The 12,991-nt window shown below is 39.6% G+C and overlaps 2 protein-coding genes across 3 annotated transcripts in view; one reads left to right on the top strand and one right to left on the bottom strand.

The window, feature by feature from the left end:
- Positions 1–12,991, bottom strand: part of ZBTB8OS (zinc finger and BTB domain containing 8 opposite strand) — a 78,424-nt gene that overhangs the window by 1,943 nt on the left and 63,490 nt on the right. The window lies entirely within an intron of this gene.
- Positions 1–12,991, top strand: part of ZBTB8A (zinc finger and BTB domain containing 8A) — a 59,100-nt gene that overhangs the window by 5,758 nt on the left and 40,351 nt on the right. The window contains exon 2 of one of the 2 annotated variants that reach the window (XM_082345710.1): positions 5,553–5,647. The exons of the other annotated variant lie outside the window; for it this stretch is intronic. The gene's annotated coding sequence lies outside the window, so the exon portion shown is untranslated. The remainder of the gene's footprint in view (positions 1–5,552; positions 5,648–12,991) is intronic. 2 annotated transcript variants of the gene reach the window in all.

The following is a 12,991-nucleotide window of genomic DNA, read 5'->3' as shown; positions in this document are numbered from 1 at the left end:
GTGTAAACCTAACTACTGAATCAAAGGATGAAGTTGCTTTCTTTCAATTGTTGTTTCTAACCCTTCAGTAAATCTGCACTGCTTTGAGTCCTGGACTCTCAGAAGCATCTGAACCGTCGAGGGTATAACAAACACCTTTGTTTAGACTTCAGGTCCCTCTATCTCACTGGCATTGTTGGATAAGGCGCAACACAAGGTTCTTACAATTTCAGAATATTTGGGGGAAGCTTTATTCCAAAATCTACAATATATTTTTTATCATCAGAAGACACTTCTGCAAACCAAACCAGGCCATCATTTTATCTAAGACCTTCTTAATATGTAAATTAGAATAGTATTCTAAGCCTAAACATTAAAATTTTAAACTTTGAGATTGCAAATCTTATACACATCTCATTCTTATGAAACCTCCTCTGTGATAACATTTTAAAAACAACCTAAGTTTTGAATAACACAACAACCTAACTGTTAATGGATGAATGGATGAATAAGATGTGATATATATATTATTATATATATATATAATATGACTGTATATATACTGGAATAATATTCAGCCATGAGAAAAAAGAAATCCTGCCATTTGTGACAACATGGATGGACCTGGAGGGTTTATTACGCTAAGTGAATTAAGCCAGACAGAGAAACACAGATACTGCATGTTATCACTTATATGTGAAATCTGAAAAAAAAAAAAAAAAGTCCAATTCATAGAAGCAGAGAGTAGGAAAGTAGTTGTCAGGGACTGGAGGGTAGGGGAAGTAGGGTGAGGTTGGTAAAAAGGCACAAACTTTCAGCGATAAGATGAACAAGGTCTGAGAATCTAATGTATAACATAGTGACTATAGTTTGTTTGGTTTTTTTTTTTAATTATTTATTTATTATTTATTTTTGGCTGTGTTGGGTCTTTGTTTCTGTGCGAGGGCTTTCTCTAGTTGCAGCAAGTGGGGGCCACTCTTCATCGCGGTGCGCGGGCCTCTCACTATCGCGGCCTCTCTTGTTGCGGAGCACAGGCTCCAGACGCGCAGGCTCAGTAGTTGTGGCTCACGGGCCTAGTTGCTCCGCGGCATGTGGGATCTTCCCAGACCAGGGCTCGAACCCGTGTCCCCTGCATTGGCAGGCAGATTCTCAACCACTGCGCCACCAGGGAAGCCCCATGACTATAGTTGATAACACTGTATTGTATAGTTGAAATTTGCTGAGGGAGTAGAACTTAAATGTTCTCACCAAACAACAACAACAACAAAAGATAAATATATAAGGTGGTGGATGTATTAATTAACTGGGAGGAATTAATTAATTAATTAATTAGATGGGAGGAATTCTTTCACAATATATATGTATACCACGATGTACACTTTAAATATCTTACAATTTTATTTGTCAGTTATATCTAAATGAAGCTGAAAAAAAACCTAAGTAACAAACCCCTGGTTCATAGAGCATAATTAATGAGGTAACATTTGAAATGGGAAAATGGCAAAAATTGTTTCTAAAGAATAACTCTTCCACACTGTTGGTGGGAATGTAAATTGGTACAACTACTATGGAGAACAGTATGGAGGTTCCTTAAAAAACTAAAAATAGAACTACCATATGATCCAGCAATCCCACTCCCAGAGAAAAACATGATCCGAAAGGATACATGCACCCCAATGTTGATTGCAGCACTAATTACAGTAGCCAAGACATGGAAGCAACCTAAATGTCCATCGACAGAGGAATGGATAAAGAAGATGTGATACATATATACAATGGAATATTACTCAGCCATAAAAAAGAATGAAATAATGCCATTTGCAGCTACATGGATGGACATAGAGATTATCATAGTAAGTGAAGTAAGTCACACAGAGAAAGACAAATATCATATGATATCACTCATATGTGGAATCTAATTTTTTTAAAAAAGAAACAAAAGAACTTATTTACAAAACAGACTTACAGATATCCAAAACAAACTTATGGTTACCAAAGGGGCAATGTGGAGGCGGGGAGGGATAAATCAGAAGCTTGGGATGAACACACACACACTACTATATATAAGATAGATAACCAACAAGGACCTAGTGTATAGCACAGGGAACTCTACTCAATATTCTGTGATAACCTATATGAGAAAAGAATCTAAAAGAGAATGAATATATGTGTATGTATAACTGAATCACTTTGCTGTACAGCAGAAACTAACACAACATTGTAAATCAACTATACTTCAGTTGAAAAAAAAGAATAACTCTTCCTTAGAGTGAGGTCTACAATAACTAGTTAGAGTAACTAATTAATTGACTAGTTAGAGTAGAGGTTTGCTATCCTCAGGTACACTGTGGTTTTGAAATGATCACTCTCTCTGAGTATACAAATATGGGAACCAAATTTTTTCTGTGTCCACTTTTGTATAAGTTAGCATTCTTTAGGCTACAAGAAAATGTGTGGTAATAAAATTCTAAAATGTTTACATTTCCTACTCAGTTAAAGCAGTGTTTTAAAGTGGCCTGCATAATTAATAATAGTGATTACTATTATTACTCTAATAATAGCTAACATCTCTCAGGGGCTTGTTATAAGACAGCCACTGTTGTAAGCACTTTACTTAGATTATCTTTTCATTTACTGTGTCGCATAACTCTAGAAGGTATAGGTATTATTACTAGTCCCATTTTACAGATGAAGAAACTAAGGCACAGGGAGGTTAACTTCCCAGGGAGGTTAATGTGTGGCAGAGCCAGAATTTGCACCTAGGCAGTCTGATTCCAGAGCCTGTTCCGGCAAGCACACTGCCCAGTACTGCTGCTCACAGACTGATCACCCTTCTGCTTACGTTTTGAGGCAACTGATGTGCTAATATGTCATCTGGGCCTAGTTGCAGGAAAGAGCAACCGCTCTAGCATTTTAATTCGTTTGCAGAATCATTGGAAGGGCTGAGAGGAGTGGGCTCTGGGCTGGGCCTTCAGAAATTATTCCCAGGACCAGACTGCCAAACAGGGCCTCCAGGGGAGGGAATCGGGAGGCCACCACTGGCACTTCTGAGTTCCAGATGACATTGCTCACTGCAATTCAAGGGTCAACAAATTGCTATTCTGAAACTGCCCCTCAACACCCACCAACTGGTCACGGCTGTCTCCACCAAACTTGTCTCTTGACAGCCATGAGGCTCTGGACACTGGAATGCTGCAGAAAAACCCAATGTTTCCATAAATGTGCTTGCCAGCATTAACAGCCAGAACAGCAGAAAGATGGCTCCCACCTCATTTCTGCCTTCCAAATCTCACAGAAGAACATCTGATGGACGGGCCCCATTTCACATGGGGAAACGTAACTGTAAAGGAGTCTGGGAAATGGTCTTTTTTTTTTTCTTTTTTTAAAGTACAAACAGATTATTTTTGAAATTTATTTATTTATTTATTTTTGACTGTGTTGGGTCTTCGTTTCTGTGCGAGGGCTTTGTCTAGTTGTGGCAAGTGGGGGCCATTCTTCATCGCGGTGCGCGTGCCTCTCACTATCGCGGCCTCTCTTGTTGCGGAGCACAGGCTCCAGACGCGCAGGCTCAGTAATTGTGGCTCACGGGCCCAGTTGCTCCGCGGCATGTGGGATCTTCCCAGACCAGGGCTCGAACCCGTGTCCCCTGCATTGGCAGGCAGATTCTCAACCACTGCGCCACCAGGGAAGCCTAATGGTCTTTTTCATTTTCCACAAGGAAGTTAGAAAGGATGCTGGGGGTTAATACACAAATCTACTCTTAACTAATTTCTGTCAGGGTAGAACTTGGTTATCACTAAACCTGACATTTCATCAAGTATGTATAAACTGTTTTGGGTACAGACTATGTTCAGAAGTCAGTTCTCTTAAAAAGCCTCAGAATTAATTTTGCTTGCCACTGTACAGACCCAGTACACTGGACAGTGCTAGTTAGTGCTCTTAAGTAGCATTGTTGAAATAGTGACATTAAAGCTATCAAAGTGAATACCCTTTACTAAGTGCCCTCCTTGCTCACTGGGGCTAGGGGTAGATGAGCTTTTAGGGTCGGGAGGAATTGTTCTCAAAAGTTATTTGTTTTGTTCCTGCAAGTACAGAATCCTAGTTTACCCCTAAATTAGATCCTGCTGTTTTAATTATGGGTATTTCTTAAAATCCTTTTCATAGCCAATTCTATTCTTTGCTGTACTTTAAATGTAAACACATAAAAAGTGTTGATAAACCACTGTCAGAGGTTTACTGCTTCCCAACTCCATCACCTTTTGCTCTGTTTGTTTTTTGTCCCTTTATTTAAAAAACAAATTTAAAAATCTCACATTCTTCCCACCTATAAAGACTGTGGGACTTGTTTCTTCTTAAATAAACCTTGCCAATCATAAGAGGAAATCACATTACACTTTATGGAATACTCAGATCATCTTGGCTATTTTCTCTTTTGGTTGCTGTTCAAAAAAATTTTTTTTGTAAACTTCTAGGTCAGTGTTTTAAACAGCAGTGTTTTGAATGGTTTAAGTTGCCAGAATTTAGACCTCCTCATGAGTGGGTAGCTGATGCATTTGTTTTACTAACTAAAGTATATTTGAGCAGTTCTCTTTTCTCTGGTGGTGTTTTCAGGATGCTCATTTAAAAGTTATTTCATTTTGTTTTCTTCTTTATACCTCCCTGTAGTTTTAAAATTTTCTGTAAGTATATAATACTTTTATAATCAGAAAAAAACATATTATTTTAAAAAGTGATTTCATTAATTTAGTCAAAATTATTTTGGTGGGAATTCTTAGCTTAATTCATTGATTTAAAAAGCATTAAATTCATTTTTCCACTGCCTATGGACATAAAGCTTTAACAGTCACTACATTAACAAAACTTCATGGTCAATGAACAAAATAGTTGAACAGATTTTGTGTTTTTGGTAATGAACAGGGTTTGGAATATAGTAGAAACTGAAACATTTTTAATACACGTTATTGCAGCTCCTCTCGCAAATTGTGGTACACTGTAGTACAATCTGGCAAATCGAATGATAGATCTGGGTGACTGCAGTGGGGCTTTCTGAACATATGTAGTAGGACTTTTTTCCCCCACTTCCCTCTTAACCATAGAGTTTTAAAGAAATGTTTAACTTTTCAAGTTGAATCTTTAAAGCTATTCTGTTTGGTTTTCTTGCAAATCATATTGATGCCACTTGCAGGAAAAGAGTAATAGAACATATGTTGCTGTCTTGGTATTTCATCCATTGACCTGCCTTTGAATAGCTGTTGTCTTAAGAAGTTTACTTTATTCTCAAAGTTAAAAAGTATGTTTGCTTTCAGTTTGCCATAATATATTTTAATTTTGGAAATCTTTTCTTGCAGATTTTAATTTTAAGGTTTGGGTTATAAATAGGTAGATAGATAGGTGGATAAGATTCCCATCAGCTAATATTCTGTGCCAGATGATCTATTTTTATATGCTAAAAAATGATACCTCATAAATGCTCCCATATAATTTATTTGAATAAATATTTATTATGTACCTTAGCAGATGTTTCTGTCTCATTACAGAAGTTCATTGTAAATAGCTCTTTTCTGTCTCTACAGGACAATCCTTCATACACAGACTTGGAATCTTCCCTTTTTGTACTCCATTCAATCAACTTAGCAGGGTTTCAAGAGCAGCATTTATAAATTTCCAGGTATGAAAAATTTTAATTCTTGATGTTATACCTGACTTAAATATATAGATAAAAGGTAGAGTTTTGCAATTATAGATTTTATGTATCAGAGTATGGGTTTATTGCTTGAAAAGTCACTGTATAAAACGTTCAACATTCTGATTTTCTTGGCCAGGTCTCCCTGTTCACTTATGGCTAAATTTTTAATTCATTGCCTATCTTGTGTATGTATTTCTTCCATTCTGTTTTAATCAAAAACTCAAATTTACATAAGAGCTGGAGTTTATCTAGACCAATACCCTCTATTTGCAGAGAAGGAAATGAAACTTAGAAAGGGAAAGTTACTTGTCCATGGACATATAGCTGATTTAGTGATAGAACTAGTGTCAGAACTCTGATCTCCCAGCTCTCCCCGAGACAGTGTTGAAGGAGTATAGCTCATCGGTTACATCCTGCAGCTTTGGAGTCACTGTCTGGGTTAATATCCGCCCCCCCCCCCTTTTTTTTTTTGGCCTTGCTGCGGCTTATGGGATTTTAGTTCCCCAGCCAGGGATTGAACCTTGGCCCTCAACAGTGAGAGCACAGAGTCCTAGGGAGTCCTAACCATTGGACCACCAGGGGATTCCCTGGGTTAATACCCTTTTCTGTAAAATGGGGCTAGCAATACCATCTACCTGATAGGTTGTTGTGTGTCGGGATTCAGGAGACAGTGCACATTGCTACTATTATTATTGCTGTGGCCCTTTCATTTCTCACCGTGTTGACCCCTTCACTGCTTCTTAAAGCTCCCCACCCTCGGTGTACATGTCACATGCTCTCCTGATTCTCCCTGTAATTCTCTGTCTGAAACTCTGGCTTCTCTTCCCCATTCTGCTCCACGGTCGGCACAGTCCTCCTGGTTCTCACCTCAGCCCGTATTTCCTCTGAACCCCTTCATCTCTATTTGCAAATATCTCCCACGTCTTCACCTTCAAGTCCGACTTCCCCTCTTAAACTTCAGACTAGCATTTCCAGTGGCCTTCTGGCCACGGCTACCTGATTTCCCACTCACATCAAACACCATGTACTTAAAACCTAAGTCATTGCTTTTTCTCTAACCTGGCTTTCTTCCTCCTGGCTTCCTAATTTCTGTTAGTGATACTGCTAAACACCTATGTTTTTAAAATCGCTGTGTTCTCTTTATGTCTCTCTAGCCTTCCACAGCCAATTACAAATCGTGGTACATTTTGGTACAATTAGGCAAATCGAATAAGAACTATAAGAGCTCTGGGGATTACAGTGGGGCTTTCTGAAAATATGCAGTAGGATTTTTCAATCAGCCATCAAGACCCATGAATTTATTTCCCATTCAAGACATTTGTATCTTTTCCTTCCTTCCCATTCCAGTCATCATCACTGTGTTCAGACCAGTAAGCAGATTGACAATTGCAATAGTGTAGCTGTTTGTTCATGTGGCAGTAGCTTGGTTTGTTCTCTCTGTCTCTCTCTCTCTTTCTCTCTCTCTCTTTCTCCCAAGAAATACAACCTCTTAACGTTTCATAATGGAATGTCATCTTGTCACTTGTTCATGTAGCACATGAATCTTGACTTAAGTAGACACAGAATATCATTACTCTGAGAGCTCCCAAGATATCTTAATCTTGAATTACAACCTAGATCTGGCTAAATGTAAGACAGATAGTTAATATTTCACCCACTTGTTTGACACACTTTAAAATTTTTATTTTTTAGTATATATTCATATGATTCAAAACTCAAAATATTGGGACTTCCCTGGTGGCGCAGTGGTTAAGAATCCGCCTGCCAATGCAGGGAACACGGGTTCGAGCCCTGGTCCAGGAAGATTCTCACATGCCGCGGAGCAACTAAGCCTGTGCGCCACAACTACTGAGCCTGCGCTCTAGAGCCCGTGAGCCACAACTACTGAAGCCCACGCACCTAGAGCCTGTGCTCTGAAACAAGAGAAGCCACCACAATGAGAAGCCCGTGCACCGCAACGAAGAGTAGCCCCCACTTGCTGCAACTAAAGAAAGCCTGCATGCAGCAACAAAGACCCAACGTAGCCAAAAATAAATAAATAAATAATTAAAAAATTTTTTTTTAAAAACTCAAAATATTAAAAAAGTCTACCATATAAAGTCTCCCTTCCATCTTTGCCTCTGTCTCCCAGGTCCCACCTTGCCTCCAACTGGCAACCATCATCCTGGGTTTCTTGTTAATCCTTCCAGAGTTTCTGCTTTTTTCCCTTGTATTTTGTGTATGTATACACACACACACACACACATATATACTCTGTTCCTTGCTTTTTAAAATTTTTTTATTATATTTAAAATTTATTTTTATTTATTTTTTTGCCTGCGTTGGGTCTTAGTTGCAGCACAGGGGTCTTCGTTGAGGTGTGCGGGATCTTTCGTTGTGGTGTGAGCTCTTCGTTGTGGCATGCGGGTTTTCTCTCTCTAGTTGTGGCACATGGGCTACGGGGTGCGTGGGCTCTGTAGTTTGCAGCAGGCCGGCTCTCTCGTTGAGGTGTGCGAGCTCAGTAGTTGTGGCACACGGGCTTAGTTGCCCCTCGGCCTGTGGGATTTTAGTTCCCCGATCAGGGATCGAACCCACATCCCCTGCATTGGAAGGCAGATTCTTTACCACTGGACCACCAGGGAAGTCCCTGTTCTTCCCTTCTTTAAAAAAACTTAACTATGTGTATCATGTATCATATGTGTCATGCATGTATCATAGCCATCTTTCCATATGACTGTCCTCCCCTACTGATGGACATTTTTCTAGTCTTTTGCTATTCCAAACAGTGCTGCAGTGAATAACTATGTACATATGTCACTTTGATCATGTACAAGTATACCTGTAGGATAAATTCCCAGAAGTGAAATTGCTTGGTCAGAGAATATATACATTTATAATTTTGAGAACTGTTGCCAGATTGCCTGCCATGGGGTCATACCAATTTATATTCCTGCCAGTAAAGATTGAAAGTGCCTGCTTTCCCACAGTCTTATCAATATTATCAAATGTTTGGATTTTTTTGCTCATTTGAGAGAGGAAAAATGAAACATCAGTGTAGTTTTATTTTTTTTCACATCTTTTTTGGAGTATAATTGCTTTACAGTGTTGTGTTAGAGTATAGTTTTAATTTGCATTTATATTTTTATGGCTGAGTTTGAACATCCTTTCATATGATAAGGGACATTTGTATTTCTTTTTCTGTGAACTATCCTTTGTCTTATTTTATCTTAGGTTATTGTGCCAATTTCTTAGAAGCTTGGTGTATATTATGGAGATTGCCCTTTCTCTAACAGACATTTTTGCCATGTTGTTATTTGTCTTTTGCCTTTTTGTGATATTTTTTTGCCATACAGAATTTTGTTTTATCTTTATGTAATTAAATGTATCAATCTTTTCTTTTATGGCTTTTGTATTTTGAGTCATGGTTATAAAGGCCTCTCCCACTCTGAGTTTATAAATCTTCCAAATTTTCTCTTAGCACTTTTATGGCCTTATTTTCACACTTAAGTCTTTGATCCATATGTAATTTATCCTGATATGCGATGGGAGGTGAAAATACATCTTAATTTCTTTTTCCAGAAGGCTAAAAATTGTCCCAGTGCCAGTTAGTAAGTTGCTCATCTTTTTATTGTTCATCATATATTAAATTCCCGCATATACTGGGGTACATTTCTGGATTTCCTAGTATACTCCACTGGTCTGTCCTTCTCTCTCTCTTTTTTTTTTTTAATAAATTTATTTATTTATTTATCTTTGGCTGTGTTGGGTCTTCATTGTGGTGCGCGGGCTTCTCATTGTCGTGGCTTCTCTTGTGGAGCATGGGCCCTAGGTGCGCAGCCTTCAGTAGTTGTGGCATGTGGGCTCAGTAGTTGTGGCTTGCGGGCTCTAGAGCTCAGGCTCAGTAGTTGTGGCGCACAGGCTTAGTTACTCCGCGGCATGTGGGATCTTCCCAGACCAGGGCTCGAACCTATGTCCCCTGCATTGGCAGGCGGATTCTTAACCACTGCGCCACCAGAGAAGTCCCCCCGTCCTTCTCTTTATGACCAGCATCACAGTTTTAATTATTGATGAAGTATCAATATGTAATATAATTGAATATCTGTTGGTGCTAATTCCTGCTCTTTGGTATATTTATTTTTCCATAAAACTTTAGCATCAACTTGTATTGATCTTAAAATAACCTGCTGGTATTTTTATTATGATCATGTTATATTATAAAATAACTTAGGAAGAACTAACATCTTAATATGTTGAATCTTCCTGTTTGAAGGGTTTGATTTTCCATAGTCTTCTCTGGTGTCCCTTGGTTTTTTTCATGAGTAGTCTTGTGCATTTCCTGTTAAATTTATGCCTAGGTATTTTTTATTTTTGATGCTATTGTAAACAGGAGTCTTTAATTTCATAACCTCCTTCCCCCTGTGAATACTCTTTTTTTTTTTAATTTATTTTTGGTTGCTTTGGGTCTTCATTGCTGCGCACAGGCTTTCTCTAGTTGCGGCGAGCAGGGGCCACTCGTGGTTGCAGTGCGTGGGCTTCTCATTGTGGCGGCCTCTCCCATTGTGGAGCATGGGCTCTAGGTGTGCGGGCCTCACCAGTTGTGGCTCACGGGCTCAGCAGTTGTGGCACATGGGCTCAGTAGTTGTGGCTCATGGGCTCTAGAGCATGGGCTCTAAAGCGCAGGCTCAGTAGCTGTGGCGCACGGACCTAGTTGCTCCGCGGCATGTGGGATCTTCCTGGACCAGGGCTCGAACCCATGTCCCCTGCATTGGCAGGCAGATTCTCAACCACTGCGCCACCAGGGAAGCCCTGAATGAATACTCTTTTTGTTTGTGGTAATTTTACAGTTGATTCTGTTGCATTTTCCAGGTATACAATCATCTTATCTGCAAACAATGGTAATTTTACCTCCTACTTTCCAGTGTTCCTTTCTGTAGTTTCTTTCTCAAGTCTAATTGCATTGGCTAATGTCTCCAGAACAGTGTTAAATAATATGTAGTGGTAATAGAGGGCATCCTTGTTCTGTTGCTGACTTTACTGGGATGCTTCTATTAAGATGCTGGGTTTGGGGCTAAAATAGATATATTTTATCACCAACAAACTTTTAATAGATTGTAGACCAGACTCTGTGCCATAAAATGGGGATTAAAAAAAGATGAGTATGACTCCAGCTGCCTTCAAAGAGTTTACAGGAAAAGACAGACACAAAAATTAGTGTGATATGTGTCACAGTAAAGTTATGTATAGTACACAGTGGGAACACAAAAAAAAGGTGATAGCTAATCAGCTTGAACCCCATGTCAAGATAAAATTCCAAAGGACAGTGTACTCAAAGCATATTAGCTTAGCTTGCCTTTGAAATGTTTTTGTTGAATTAATTATAGTATGTCCTTGACTTTATTTTATTTTTATTTTTTAAATATTTATTTATTTATTTAGGCCGCACTGGGTCTTAGTTGCAGCACACGGGATCTTTACTGGGGCATGCAGGATCTTTAGTTGCAGCACACGAGCTCTTAGTTGCGGCGTGCAGACTTCTTGGTTGCGGCATGCAGACTTCTTAGTTGTGGCATGCGGACTTCTTAGTTGTGGCATGCAGACTTCTTAGTTGCGGCATGCATGTGGGATCTAGCTCCCGACCAGGGCTCGAACCCAGGCCCCCTGCATTGGGAACGCGAGTCTTACTCACTGGACCACCAGGGAAGTCCCAGGACATCCTTGACTTTAGAGGCAACATATAGGGAAAGTCATGTAAAGAACCTTTGTTAGTTCAGGACTTCCCTGGTGGCGCAGTGGTTAAGAACCTGCATGCCACTGCAGGGGACATGGCTTCGAGCCCTGGTACAGGAAGATCCCACATGCTGTGGAGCAGCTAAGCCCATGTGCCACAACTACTGAGCCTGCGCTCTAGAGCCTGCGAGCCACAGCTACTAAGCCCGCCTGCCACAACTACTGAAGCCCATGCGCCTAGAGCCCGTGCCCCGCAACAAGAGAAGCCACTGCAATGAGAAGCCCATGCACTGCGACGAAGAGTTGCCCCTGCTCATCGCAGGTAGAGAAAGCCCACACACAGCAGCAAAGACCCAATGCAACCAAAAATTAATAAATAAATAAATAAATTTATTTATTTATTTATTTTTTTTAAAAAAAAAGAACCTTTGTTAGTTCAGTAAGGACACTGGTGAAGATATTTATTGAATGTCTACCACATCCCAAACATTAAACTAAGGTTGGGCATACACATAGACATGGTCTCTCCTCATGTGGATATTATTCAATACAATGTAGCAGGGAAACATACATCAGGATAGGCAAATAAAATGCATTTCAGCACTTGCCATGGCATACATGTATACAGTACAATGGGGCATGGAGGAAATAGCAATTAACATGAACCCAGAGGGGACTTCCCTGGTGGTCCAATGGTTAAGACTCCACGGTTCCAATGCAGGAGGCGCGGGTTTGATCCCTGGTCAGGGAACTAAGATCCCATATGCCACGTGGCATGGCCAAAAAACAAACAAACAAAAACGTGAGCCCAGGGAAGTCAAGGAAAGCTTCCCAAAGGATGCTCTGTTTGAGCTGACTCTGAATGAAGAGTGAGAGTTTCTCAGACTGAGAAGTGTGGTTTTATTGTAGCACAGGAACAATATGTACAAAAGCTTGGCGCCATGAAAGGTATAGTGTGCCTGGGAATGGCATATAGCTTAAGAGTGGGAGGTGAGGTAGCTGGTAGGAGATGAGAGTGCAGAGATTGGCAGAAGCTGGGTCATAAAGGGTACTAAATCCATTCATAGAAATATGGACTTTAGTAGGCAGGAAGGAGCCACTAAAGAATTCTAAACAGGAGAATCTGGAAAGATAACATACTTCAGGGTGGATTGAAGGGAGAAAGATAAAAGGCAAGGAGACCAATTAGGAAGTTTATTGTATTAGTCCAAATATTCTCTATAATGAAATTTTATGTCCTCATAATAATTCACATACAAATTCCTCCTAAAAGTTAGTGCCAGAACAATGCTCATTTCTACTGGGCAAATGATGTGAGCACTATATAAATTGTTTGTGTTTCTCTGTTTTTTGCTTTTGCCTTGGATTCCAGGACAAATGGTGCTAAATGTCAACCTACAGAAACCATCTCATCTCCATTTAAAATTTCTAATTTCTATTGTAAAATATGTTTCATATATATGTATTTAAAACTACTTTAAATCACTTTAAAAAGGATGTATGATCCTTTTGGAAAATATAGACAAATATAAAGAAACAATATAAATTCCTGAAGTCATCTAGCCCCACCTCTCCCCAAGTGTATTCACCCTAAGTCAATGACATTCTGCCTCTACCTCA

The sequence above is a fragment of the Balaenoptera borealis genome (genome assembly GCF_965194805.1).
Source record: "Balaenoptera borealis genome assembly, chromosome: 1".
NCBI classification, from domain to species: Eukaryota; Metazoa; Chordata; class Mammalia; order Artiodactyla; family Balaenopteridae; genus Balaenoptera; species Balaenoptera borealis.
The sequence above is the reverse complement of the archived record's forward strand: the minus strand, read 5'-3'. Positions and strand labels throughout refer to the sequence as shown.